Genomic DNA, 12,619 nt, shown 5'->3' with positions numbered 1-12,619 from the left:
GGAGCGGGGGACGGGGGGAGCTTTATTCCGCAATAAATCACGGCAGTCTCTAATTGCGATCATTACGAAGTTGAGTGGTAGGCGTGATGGCGGACGCCTGCTGTCTGGGGTTTTGGGGGGGGGGGGCGGACAGTTTGGTGGCATGCCACTGAGGATTAACTCTTTGCAGCCCGCTGCCCACCTCCCTGGTTTCGGGGGGGGGCCCACGCGCGCTCTCCCCCTCCCCCCTCACCTGATCTCTGCTAGCAGTACTTGAAGCCCTTGCAAGACGAGGCGCCCGAGCAGCTGAAGTTTGCCATCCCTGTGGCTGGGGAACGGGGGGGGGGAGAACGCGTCCCCGGCCGTGCGGGGAGGGCTCCGTGCGCTGCAGCTGCTCGCTCCGATCTTCTCCCCCCCAGTGCCAAGCGAACGATTAAAAAAAAAACCCCTTCTCCGCACAGGGTCCCCCCCGCTACTGGCCGCGCGCCCCCACCCTCCCGGGGGCTCCACGCTGGAGGCGGCTGCAGCCGGCGCCCAGAGCCCGGGGTTGCATCCTCCGGCGCGGGCGGGTGGGGACCGGGTCCCGGCCCTGCTGCGCCCCTGGCCCCGGCTCTCTGCAGCAGGGCTGGGTCGGCTCGCGCGCGCGGGCACTTGCGGCATGCAGCTCGCGCCGGGCTGTGTGACAGCGGCAGCGCCGGGCATGGGGCTGGGGAGCGTGCGCGGAAAAGGGGGGGGGTGTTGGGGGGGGCGAGTCCCAGGCTTTAAGGAGGCCCCGGGCAGCTCACTGCAGAGCCGGTGGGTGCCCGGGGCGCAGGGGGAGGCTGGGCGGGGGGGAGATGCCGGGGCCTGGCTGGTGCATCTTGGCTCTCTCTGCTCCTCCTCTTCCCCTGCTCCCGGGCTGCAGAGTTCGCCCCCCTTCGCTCCCTGCCCTGCTGGGGGAGAAGCGGAAAGGGCAGCAGGATTTAAGGTGACCCTGGCATGTTCGCTGCAGGGACTGTAGCCGCTTGGGGGGAGGGGGGCGGTCCCCTCATGTGGGTCCTTTCCCCATCCCTCCCCCAGCCTGATTTCTGACAGGTTCTGCTCCTAGATGGGGCGGGGGGGGTGTACACGGGCACCGCTGTGTCGTGTGAGCCGTGGGGGTGTGCCCAGGTGTGTTGCAGGGATGTCTGTGCATATAGAGAGGATGCACCTAGGTGTGCAATGTTGCAGTGCACAGGTGTGTGCACCCGCACAAAAGTGTGCATGGCGCTGTGCCCAGGTGTGGAGAGGTTTGTGGAGCACAGGTGTGTGGTGGGTTGTAGTGTGTGCACACATCGGTGTGTCTAGGCATGTGCCTTTGCGTGGCCATGTGTGTTGGTGAAGACATGCTGGGGGGCAGGGGGAGCGTAAGTGTTGACTGCCCATATCAACGTAGGCAGATTATGTACGGGCACATGAGGTCTGGAGCATGTGTGGATATGCAAGTAGAGAGCACACAGGATGCATGTGCCCGTAGTTTTTGTGGGGGGAGCTGTAGGGCACAGATGTGTTGACATGTGCTGCGTACAGGTGAGTGGATGTGAAATGTGCAGAGCTGGTGTGCTGAGTGCTTAGATGGGCACACAGGTGTTGTATCGTGTGTAGGGGTGCAAGGGTGAAATGTGTGCACACATTGGGTGTGTACATGCCCGGAGATGTGTGCACATGTACTGAACATCTCCGTGTGCATCCGTGTGATGTCTAGGTGCACATTTGTGTTGTGTGATCATTCTAAATCCGACCCCCTGACAAAGACACCGCCCTGCAGCGGGGATGCTGACAAGGGTCACAGAGTTCCGGCTGCCTGGAATTAGCCTGGAGTCGGGCAGCCTGTTTCTATGAGGGTGCCAGGAAATGTGCCTGGGCCGGTCAGCACAGACTACACAGAGCGACAGAGGTCACATTGCAGCAGGGCCCAAAAACCTCTCAAGCATCAACAGGGTCACAGGGGAGCAGCCTGGCTTTAAACTAGACTGATTCCCATTCCTTAGCCCCAGCCAGATCCCCCTCATCTCCAGGGACTTCCTCAGCTGGCAGCTTCCCAGCCCTCCATCTCCTCCGCCGGGGTTGCTACCCAGCCGATGCTATTCAAACCCTGTTGATTATTCACGGCACACAGCTGGGTGGTTTTGCGGTGTGAGCAATTCTCCCCCGGGGGATTGGAACCGCTTTCATTTGTGACCTCGGCACAACAGCAACAGGTCACTCAGACGGCTGGGCAAGGGGAAACACTCAGTTTCACAGGCAGGGGGAGGATGAACAGTAAAACCGCAATCCCTTTATCACACCCCGTGCACCGATATTAAGGCATGGCGTACAGAAACAGCTGGGAATTTTGGGCACTGCTGCCCTCTACTGGAGAATATCCAAACTGATCAATAGTATCATGGTCCCTGTACTGTTTACAGTTAATGGAAAGTCAACTGACAAGAGACAGGCTGGGTCAGTGGTTAGTGTGCTAGGCGGGGACTCCGATTCTTTTCATCGGCTTCCTGTGTGATCTTGAGCTAGTCAGGTTCTGTGCCCTGGCTCCCCATGGGGATAACTGTACTTCTCCACTTCACAGGGTGCAATCAACCTGCATTAAAGATTTAAATCCTTCAAACCGCACTTAGAGCAGGAGCAAGGCCTCCCTCCTCCCGATCTAGCCTGCTGTCTGATGAGAGGCCACATTGGTGGGTTTCTCTAACTTAACATTTTGACAGGGAGAGGTTCTTGGCCTATTGTCCACCCCACCCAGAGGACAGTGTGCATCTGGTCGTCCCTCCCCCTTGGACCTGTCCTGCTTGGGTAGCCCTACCCCGGGTTCGGTCTTTCTCAACGTCTGCACAATCAGCATCGGCCAGGTGGACCGCCTGTAGCCCACCATCCAAATAAGTCAGTGGGCGCTCATCAGGGATATGTGACAGTCTGACGTTGACCCCGGCTGCATCGCGGGTCATTCGGAAAATCCCATTTAGAGAGATTGGCCACACAGCTGTCCTGCCCTGTTCAGAGATGACACCAGGGTGCCTTGGCAGATCAAAAGCTGGTGGACGGATGGTTGGGTCAGTGACGAGGGAGTGATTAACGACGGTCGTCGCTGGCCGCTCATTGCACCAAGCAGATTCCCCCGTCATGGTGGCATAAAGGGCGTCTAGAAGACAGGTGAGCCGGCGGGTGGTTGAAGAGGTCTGTGTACAAAGGGCGGGTCACTATTAGAATCATAGAATATCAGGGTTGGAAGGGACCTCGGGAGGTCATCTAGTCCAACCCCCCGCTCAAAGCAGGGCCAATCCCCAACTAAATCAGTTTTCTCACAGATCTTGGCCGGCAGCATGACGGAGGAGACCCATGTAGCTCAGGATCACTAGAGGACACAAACCTGCCAAAGGTGCAGGCCGCAGGGAAGGAAAGGTTGTGAGTCTTCAAGTCCTGGGAGGCAGCTAACTACGATGAACAGAATTGGGGGCAGGGAAGGTTATGCTTCCCTTTGCATTGATGAGAAAGTCATTAAGATGGGAAATACTCCATAACAAATACACCCAACTACAGATCTTTGCAATTAATATAATTGTAAGAGGGAATATCCCCGAAGAAATACGGTTTCACACAGATAATTGCAGCTTGCCTTCACCATTAATAATCCCTCAGTCAAGGTACAAGGGTCTTTGCTCATTTGATGCGCTTTCTGTACTGAAAAAAACCATCCATCCATAAGCAGGCGTTATGAAACCACAGCAGGCAATGCCTGTGATTGTACAGCATGGTCTGTGTGTGCTCCGCTCCAGGGCTTCCGCTGGGAGCTGACGGCACGGCCTGGCGGATTGGCATTCTTGTCCCTGTTCCACGCTCACGTTCACCCTCTTAGCACGATCTCACGGCCTGGTCCTACGAAGGGCAGAGCGCCCTCCCCTCTTACTGACTGTGGTGCAAGGCCAGGCTGCTCAGTACCGTTCAGGATCAGGCCCTCACTCCATGTATTCCTGGAGGGAAGTCCTGAGCCTTTGGGCAGGAGGCTAGCACAAAGCCTTCGCTTTTGCCTCTGGCACGATGCATAAAAATACAGCACAAGAAGAGACCAGGGACCAAATTCCCTGTTGGTGCAAACTGGCACAGGGATGTCAATGGACCTGGTCCAGCTTGCACCAGCAGAGAATTGGGCCCCAGATCTCAGGCTCCTCCCTTCGGTTCTTAGACAGAGAGGCTAATTCCTGCCTCCTGACACTCCCCCCTCTCCCCTAGCCAGGCAGAGGAAGGGACCTGTGGCTTTTGGAGCGGGAAGGGCCCTGCGCTAGCCTCACTGTTACCAGGACAACGGGGTGCTTGCTTCAGAGTCCCAGCTTGGTGCCAGAACCATTGCAAATCCTCTCCTAGGACCAGCCCTGGAGGGAATTCCACGCTGCTGGCAGGTCAACTGCGGAGACCAACATCCTCTCTTCCTACAGAGCAAGCAGGGAAATCACCTCCCCCTCTCCCCCACCTCCTCCTGGCCTCTCTGCCTACAGCCCGACTGGCGTGAATAGCTTGATGGGGACACTGCAGAGTGCGGCCTGAGACCCCACAAATTCATTTCCTAGGAACCGCTGGTCACGCAGCTCGTTAGGCTGCAACGGCGAGGACCTGCCAGGCTGCATCAGATGCGTGGGCCCACCTAGCTCAGTGTCTTGCCTTCGACTTTGAGCAGCACCAGGAAATTCCCAGGGAAGGAATATCTCCTGCTTGGAGGGAAAGCGTCTCCCACCCTCCGGGCTCCGTCCTGACAAAGCAGCGGCTTGGATTCCCACCAGTGACCTAGAGAGGAAAAGCTCAGTAACCTCTTCCCAGCCCCCGTCAACTCATCCATTCCCCTCCCCTCCTAAAATTAAAGTTCTCAGCAGCACATGATGAACAAATTAATGCAAATTGTAAGGTACCATACAGCCAGTGTAACCAGAGTGGCACAAAGGGCATAATTAGAGCAGCAGCTGAGATTATGAAGGTTGTAACATCGGGGCTTTGTGGGACTAATGGAAATTAGACCTGTCCATTAAGGCAGTAATCACTAGCCAGGTTTACATGGGTCCCCTCGGTGCCCGGGCATTTATTATTTATTTTATTGTTTACTCGTTTCTAAAGCACCCGTCACCGTATGCCACAGGTGCTCCTAGACGGACGCAGACTTGAGATGTAGCAGCGTCCCCTGGTGCTGCTGGTTTGAGGGAGTTTTTGCCCCCACCCTGCTTTGTTCCCACATCACCACCCAAATTCCACGCAATGCTCTGCTATGAACATGTGCCGCTTACTTGCCACCCAGGCTCACTCAGACAGAAGGAGAGGGCCAGGATTTTCAGCACCAGAGCTGGTCGGGATTTTTTGGACATCAGAAAATGCTGATTTGTTGAAACCCAGTCTGGTCACGGGAACGTCCTAGATTCAACCCCACTTCTGTGGGGAAGGCTTCACAGGGCCAGGATGGAATTTCTGGTCAAAACCAGAGAGAGACCAATCAACAGCCCAGCAGTCACTGTGCCCACCTGGCAGGTTGGACAGCCAGGTTCAAGTCGCTGTTCCGAATCACACAAAGCAGGGACTTGGACCTGGGTTTCCTATCTTGCAGGCGAGGGTCCGGCCCACTGGGCTATTGGTTATTCTGGGGCTGGGATCTCTCTGGGTTTTCCTGACAGCTTTCAGAATATCTTGGTTTCCTCCCTGTGCAAACCAGAGTTTTTCAAAATCTGCGAAATTTCCATGGGACTGGAAACCCATTTCTTCCCCCCACAACTCTGTTCAGCACCCAGGAAGGGGCCAGGCTTTCCTAAGAACTCGGCACACTGGATATCAAGTTCTTTTCAAAATCCAACCCTCGTTTAGCTGCCTACCTCCATGGGAGCTGAGCTGATGGAAATCTGGCTCGTTGGGGCCAGGTTTCAAGAACTCAGACCTAGATCCGCAAAGGTAGATAGGCTCCTAACTTCCACTGATTACCTACCTTTGTGGATCTGGAACTCAGGCCCCTTTTAGACACTGCAATAAGCAGCCAGATTTTCAGAAGAGGTCAGCAGCTAACAAACTGGGGTCCCAATCTCCGATGGGACCTCTCTGCGCTCTACTGCAGTTCACGTAACAATAAAGGGGCAGGCCCCAAGAACCTCTCCACCAACTAATAACCGCAACTTCCTCTTCAAATCTCTTCTCATAAACTTTGCTCCAAATAGCACGGACGAAGAAACAAAAGCACAATAAAAGGGAGATTTGTTTTGCAAGATTATCTGTTTTAATGGAAAAAGGTAATAAGGACCCAATGAAGGTGTCCTGCAAGGCACCTTAAAGAAATTTACGATGCCCGGTTACTACCCACTCCCCGGCCTGTTGGTGCATACAAATTGGTGCGTCTCCTCCATGCAGCGCTCTACACTACGGGCCACAAGTCAGCTGAAAGGCGATTTAAAGCTTTGTTTTTTCCAGTGGGGGGGGGGGGGGAATATGAAGGGAAACAAAGGAGTTTAAGTGCAATGTGCACATTAAACAGAGGAGCAGTAATATGAAAATGTCCTAGAATAAAATTCAATTTATGGGTTTGTCAAGGATCAAGGAACACTGCTGCGGGTCTCGATCCAACAGCAGTATCCCCAGTGGTTCCAGAGTAACATAAATGCTGTCATTTAAGCTAGAAAAGTACATTTCAGCGGGGGGGAGGGTTTATTTCCTTTCCAAGTGCCGCACGATCTGAAGAACTGGCCGCCAGTGACGCTGCCGCCCTCTGTGCTGAAGGGGAAAGAAACAAACAGTGCAAGAACGGGGCTGAAGGGAATTATTCACGCCTCCGGGCCAGATCCTCTGCTGGTGGAAATCAGCAACGCTCTGCTGAAGCCAGCGCTTTTCCCTGGCATTAAAGTCAGAGCTCTGCCGATTTTCATCAGCGGGGAGACTGGACCCCTCCGTTTATGTCGTACGCCTGCTTAGCTAGGATAAAATATCAACCATGACATACATTTCTCCAGCACCCTTCACCCCGGCACTTCCCAAGTGGTTTGCCTCACCCGAGAGGTCAGCTTGCCGAGTGCGTGGCTGGCTATGATAAGAATAATAACTCATGTAGCAATAACAGCATGTGTGTTGCAGGCCCTACAGCACAGAGGATCTAAAGTGTTTGGAAAACTTTCTGAACAAATAGACACACAAAAATGTACAGAGGAGTCCCGTAACCCACTACTGGTGTGCATCCCCCTCTGGCATGAAGGCGGGCAGCTGATGAAGGTGCCAATTCAGTAAAGCACATGCTTAAGGTCCACTGATGTCAATGGGACTTAAACACATGCCTAAAATTAAGCATGTGGTTTAGTTCTTCCCTGAAGTGTGGCCTAAGAGCACATGGCCATGCCACAAGAGAATACTGTATGCAAATAAATCTGCATATGGAGACAAGGTGCAATTACTCCAATTGCAATAAGTCCCGGACCCCAGGTTTGCACTCCTGCTCTTGCAAAAAGTGCCTCCAGCCTCCTGAATTATTTCCCGTGGACAGAACTTGTTTTACGTCTCATCAGAAAGGCTGCCCCTCCCACATTACAGCCTCCCACCTTGTGTCTTCCCCCCAGCCTCCGGCTCGTTGGTTCCACCCTGACTCAGAGGGGAGAGCGCCTTCTACTGAATCACAACAGCTGCTCACCTCTCCTGACCAATTTCACACTGTCTCAGCGGGGCAGTGCCAGGAAATCGGCAATCCAGATTTGAAATGAAGGTCTGGGACCATGAAACGGGCTAACGCAGATGGACATGGAGGCAGTTACGCTACAGTCTGCGCTGTGCCTTTCTGGGCTGGAACGGGCTCAAATGACAGAGCTATCGGTAGCAAATTCCCTCTATATACAGCCTTGCCGAGGCTTCCTCGGTGCCAGAGAGATTGCAGCAAACCTCAGCGACAAGCCACAGAGATGACTAACAGGCTGGCAATCCTTAGCAAGCAGGGGAGATGAAAAGAATGAGATATGTATAGGATGGCTTGGCAGGGGAAGAGCATTTGATGGGTGCAAACAGGATGGAGGGGATTTTTGTTTCCAGGCGTTGCTAGCGAGGATGAGCCATGGAGGGGGGGAAATTAGGCTAAAGTTCAGGATCAGACCCAGCGACATCCCCTTCTTGCTCTGTTTGTTACCTTATGGACCCGATGCTGGTGCCACTGAAGGCCACGGAAAAGACCCCTGGTGTCTGCTGGAGCAGGCACGAGGTGGCAACCATGGGCGTGTCTCCTACTCATCCTCACTCTAGCAGTGGGTCCAGCCTTCTCCATACCAGGACCCCTCTGCCACCAGCCAGGACACTCCCCAAAATAACATTTAGCAATACGGGCAGGGCAGGGGGGTCCCAACCCCAGGGTTCATGACTCCTGGATTGAGAATCCCTAAAGACTTCAGTGGAACCTGGATTTCATCCCTAGTGCCTGGGTGTCTGGCAACAGATCATTTTGCTGCCACAACCGTTCCTCCCCCGAGCAACGCTGAGCCCGCTCCCCAGTATACAGGGCCCCGTCTTTCCAAACCCAAGTGGCTTGTCTATCAAAGCGAGAACGTTTCTTCAAGCTTGCCGGAAAAGGAACTATTTCGCCGGGCCATGGGCGGTGGGACACAGCGGCTTGGAAGGTGCAGAGAGAGACACCAGGTGTGAATGCGGAGGGAGTCTAGCAGCCTCATTCAAGCATGGGCAGAATTCCTGCTATTAAAGGCAATCGGGGGGCAGTGCAGGCTAACAAATCCCTACTGTGCTGTCCAGGAAGGTGCAGATAATAGCTAGAGGGGGAGGAGGGTCTACTGGTTTGGGCACTGGCCAGAGGCCCTGTCTGGCCTTGAGTAGATCACTGCATCCGTCCGTGCCTCAGTTTCCCCATTTGGAAAGTGGAGATAATGGCACTGCTCTCCCTCCCAAGAGCCTGTGGTGCTAAGGTCCCAGGGCCGTGTAAATAGCTCCAATCGCTGGCGGCGAGAAGGGGGGGATTTATGAAGCCGTCGGCACTTGGCTGGGTGCGGGGAGATTGTTGTCCCAGGGGGCGCCCAGCTTCACCCGTCACCTTTGCTCCCGCTCGTCACGGTTCATTTGCCTCAATTCCCTGGAGCCGTCAGGTTGCGGCTCCGGCGGGGCGCGTATGGAAATCCAGCGGCAGCGGATTATCTGGCCCCCTGTTAGCACATGAGTGACGCGGGCAGCGGGGACAGCACCCCATCCCTGGTGCGCTCTCTGCAGAGGCTGACTCGCTGGACGTGGCTAATGGGAGCAAACGCAAACGGATCCCCCCCACTTCACTGTGACACTCCTGGCGTCTGAGTGTGTTTAGCACAGACGCCTGGCAGCAGTTTACCTTAGAGCTTCTCCCCGGGACGAAGGACTTAATGAAAGAGGAAGCTACAACAGACAGGCTTTACAACACCCAAGAGCCAGTTGCTGTATTCCATGGGTACCAATACGCTCCCTGCACAATGCACAGGCTGCTACAACCTAGTTAGACCACAGACAGCAAGCGCCGTTCCAGGGTTTAAGAACATCTCGCTGTCTTGGTTTGCCATGTAGTGGTAGCCGCCTTTTATTCTTGTGTTTAGCTGTGACACTCTGGTTCCCTCTGCGAAGCTCGGGGGCTTGTCTCTTCCCCCCCCCTGAAGTTGGTCCAATACAAGACGTTACCTCACTCGCCTTCTCTCTCTCATATCACCGTCTCTCACCTAAGGATCATGGACTATTTTCCCAACCTCAGCTATGCCACAGCACCCCCAGGGAGCAGGACGGTGTTATCACCCCATTTTACAGACAGGAAAACCAAAGCACGGAGAGAGGAGTGATTCCCCCCAAACCCCCACAACAAGTCAGTGGCAGAGGGGACCCAGGAGTCCTGATACCCATTTCTCTGCTCTAACACCCTAGCAACCACCTCCCTTTTTATTCTCCCCCAGCGCCTTTTCTCATTCCCCTGCTTCTCTCTCTTCATCTTGTCCCCGAGCCCACAACGCACCTATGTCCAGCGGTCCAAAATGCAACAACAGACCAAAAGCTCCTAGCCTCTAAGGGAAGAAATCCAACCTCGCATCTGGACATCTGAGCCTTCCTCTCGCCCGGGCTATGAACGAATCGTTCAAATAAAGAACACGCCTGCAACACAAGCCACTGCTCGAGAGCAGGAAATGTTGCATAAATATTCATCTCAATTAATATACATGAAGGCTGCAGCAAGCGCCGCTTAAGCCTTCGGTGGGAAGTGTTATCTTTTCAGCTCTGTGTTGCTGGAGCTATACATTTAAGGCAGAAATCCAACAGATTTTCAAAGCAATAAACCAAAGCTTTAGCTGCTCTAATGTTTGGGGGGAGCAGCCTTTCCCATCCCCCGCCAGCCCAGAGCTCACCGCTGGGGGAAAATGCATCTTCAAGCCTCCAACTGAAGGGATTTCTTTCAGAGAAACCTTCCTGTGACCGTTTCCCAGGGACAGCAAAGCCCAGATTCTCTCCAGCTCCGTTCCAGCCCGCATCAAACTGGGACGGGCCCGATTTGGCTGCCGGCTGGGACAGAGAGTCGCAATACAGTCCTCAGCGCCAGTTTGCTCAATCGCAAGGTTGCCCACTGATTTCCTGAGGAAACCCCCCTTATTGTCAGCGTGGGCTGTATCTCCGTCTAGTGGCTGGATCACAGGATGCATCTATGGGCTTGATTCTCTGTGGCCCAGCGCCTCATAGTCATTCCCACCGGTGCAAAGCGGGCATCAAACGCCACCCGGGCACAAAACGCTACCTGCACGCCAAGAAGGGGTGTAAATCTAGACTGCATAAGTGTGTTGTGCACTAACTGGCCACCTGGTCCCTGCTACCACGCACTCAAACCTCCCTCGCATACCTTGACCCACTCCCATCAAATCAGACAAGAGTCAACTCAGCCTTCTTTCTTTCCAAGGATGACAAAGTCAGTGTGAGTCTCCAAGGTGAGCCCTTTGACCCTGTGTATCTAGGCTTCCTTGTGGCCCTCGCTGATTTAGTATCCAAGCATCTCCTTGTTCATCGGCACTGCTGTAGCTATGCCATAACCCTGCAGTGTAGACGCAGCCCCTCCCCAAGCAACAGTAGCTACATTGACAGAAGCATTCTTCCGTGGACATAGTTGTGTCTACACTGGGGTTTAAGTTGGCATAGCTCTGGTGGGTTTTTCATACCCCTGACTGACGCAGCTTTGTCAAGCTACTTTTGAAGTATAGACCAGGCCCAGGGGAAATTAATCCAAATTAAATACAGGTATGAATTCAAAGTGGATTAGTGAAACCTGTGTGGAGTAGCTCGTGCAGGATTGAAGTGCCCTTAATTTAGTTGCTTATTCCAAATTCTGAATAAGTGACCACACAGGGGTTTCACTAATCCATTTAAGTTCATTTGGATTAATTTTCTGGAGTGCCCCCATGTAAACAAGCCCAAAAGGACTTACCCAATATCACACTGGGAGTCTGTGGCAGAGCTCAGAACTAAAATGAGGGCTCTGATGTTAACACCCTTGCCCTGTGCTCCCTTTGCAGTGCGTTGGTAGCCCAGAGGTGGTGCATCTGGCTCTGGGATCCCCTGTCTGGATTGGCCCCTAAAGCTGCATCTCTGCTCACCTGGAAATGCCAAATCTGTGACGGTTCAGCATTCAGGAGTCAGTGGGATCATGCAGGAAGTGAGTCAAAGCGCAGTCTCGCCCGTGGGCTTTGACATGGTAGCTAGTTGGGGGGAGGGGGAGGAGAAAAGCCCAGGCCCCGCTATGTCTCACGCAGAAATGCACCCCTGCAGCAATGTCACTCAGCCGACAACCGAAAACCCAAACAGAAACGCTTGACATTTCAACATCCCTCCCAGGCCCCTTTGATAAACGGAGAACCTAACTAGCAACTTAACCAGGGGACCATCGCTGAGGATCTAACAGCTCGGAGGTGCCCTTAGCTCTGTGCGGGGCTGACCGTGCACTGCGATACACGTGCCAGGCAGAGGAGGCTCCCGCCTGCTCTCAGCGCCCGGGAAAAGGATGGATTCCCTGTTCTTAGAACCCTCCCCGGTCTCACTCCGGGCCTGAGTTCTCCCTGCCTCTTGCCTGGCTGCGTCATTCACGCCTGTGCAAAGTGGCTGTAAATGGTGTGAGTGCAGAGCTGTGACGGGAGAGCATTTCACACCCACACTGCACAGGCCTGACCGCCACACACGCACATCCCCAGTGCCAGGGGAGAGAGCCCCAGAAAACCTGCCTGCTGCAAAGCCAGGCACAGGCCTTCTCGCTGCCCCTTCCCTGAATCGCCTGCCAGCCAGAACGGCTTCCTCTGCTCCGTGCAAGCCCCCTCCCCCTCCTTTTATCTAACTCTAATTTGATCTTACAGGATCAAAGAACCTGGAGTGGAGGAGACAGAGGAGTATAGAGAGAGCTGGTCCCCCAGGAGGAGCAGAGAGGGGACAGCAGATATAAAAGCGACACTCCACTCAATTGTCGTCAAAGGCTGTTTCAGCGCCAGAGAGCACTTCTTGGAAAGACACTACACGAACCAGTCCTTTTAGGCTGTGACAGCCCCCGGGAGAGGCAGACGCAGGCGTGTGCACGCTTGGATTTGGGTTTCATCTGGCACCTTGGGAACTCTCTCCGCATCTCAGGCCTAATGTGTTTGCAAAAGCACTT

General features: G+C 54.3%; 1 protein-coding gene across 8 annotated transcripts in view; it reads right to left on the bottom strand.

Annotated features, from left to right (window-relative positions):
• ADGRB2 (adhesion G protein-coupled receptor B2) overlaps positions 1 to 12,619 on the bottom strand; it is a 153,844-nt gene that overhangs the window by 97,801 nt on the left and 43,424 nt on the right. For 3 of the 8 annotated variants that reach the window (XM_065576659.1, XM_065576660.1, XM_065576661.1), the window contains exon 1: positions 233 to 824. The exons of 1 other annotated variant lie outside the window; for it this stretch is intronic. The gene's annotated coding sequence lies outside the window, so the exon portion shown is untranslated. Of the gene's footprint in view, positions 1 to 232; positions 828 to 12,619 lie in introns of those variants that run through there. 4 more of the 8 variants (XM_065576657.1, XM_065576655.1, XM_065576658.1 and 1 more) reach the window with 4 other exon arrangements.

This window comes from Chrysemys picta, chromosome 23 (assembly GCF_011386835.1).
Source record: "Chrysemys picta bellii isolate R12L10 chromosome 23, ASM1138683v2, whole genome shotgun sequence".
NCBI lineage: Eukaryota > Metazoa > Chordata > Testudines > Emydidae > Chrysemys > Chrysemys picta.
The sequence above is the reverse complement of the archived record's forward strand: the minus strand, read 5'-3'. Positions and strand labels throughout refer to the sequence as shown.